Here is a 1,085-nt window from a genome sequence, read left to right as displayed (position 1 = left end):
GATTCCTACAGTGAAGCATTAGACTACGACATGCTGCTGATGAAATCACAGTGCAATGTTAGCTCTAATTTTAGCTGTACCAGCTGTGATGATTTCTTAGTTTATATATTATTTCTCAAAATATGCCAACCTTTTTAAATGCATAGGCATAAAAATCAGGAAAACAGAGAACTAAGATCCCATTTTGAAATGGATCTCAATGCTTGTGTTTTCCATTTTCCCACAGCACTTTAGCAGTCACTAACACGCCTGAGTGACACACATAATCGCGCTATTGAAAATGTCTACTTTTCCTTCCCCATTGCAGTTCTGTCAATTAGCAATCCTAATCACTTCGTGGCATAAGTGATCACATTTTTGTGTACTTCTGCCAGTGTCTGATGATTTTCCAACTGCATGAGTTTTATTGAAACGTGGAGCACAAAGCGCTCCTCGTGCATCTGAGGGAGGGGATTCAGAGGTGCTCTGCAGCTCACAGGAAAGGTGGACACAACCTCACTGTTCCAATGGCCCTGTGAAAGTCACTTCTTCATTCCATGCCTTATTTTCTCTACTTGTAAAAACTAAACAACTAGTCCCCCAAAAAACAAAACACACAAAAACAAGCTCCATCATTAAATGTCTACATCAAGCTCTCAAAGCTTTAAAGAGAAGGTGTCACCTACTTACTAAGTTTTTTTTATTATGCCCACAATGTTGACAGCTTCAGTTTAGGTTCCCTTAAGCAGCTAAATCAAGGACTCTCGATGGTTACAACAGCAGGCATGATTACTTAAGTTACTTGAAACTTTTGGCCTTAAATGGTGAGTGAAATTTAAAAATAAAAAAATAAACAACAAACAAAGAACCTCACTGAATTCTACGTCTCAAGACTGAGACAAGTTGTTCCAACTTGGGAAAAAAATGTGGACAAGGTATTTGTGCTGTTTTCATGTCCCTCCCTGGCGGGAGGGAAGCCAGAGCGTAGTTTGTGTTGCGGACATCTTTGGGAATAACCGGTATTCAGGAAAAGTGGGCGGATCACATGCTATCGAGGTTAATTTTTTTATCTCTTAACCATCTTTTCTTGGGTGTGAAGAGTTAAC

The sequence above is a fragment of the Rhinolophus hipposideros genome (genome assembly GCF_964194185.1).
Source record: "Rhinolophus hipposideros genome assembly, chromosome: 9".
NCBI lineage: Eukaryota > Metazoa > Chordata > Mammalia > Chiroptera > Rhinolophidae > Rhinolophus > Rhinolophus hipposideros.
Note: the sequence above shows the minus strand (reverse complement) of the source record.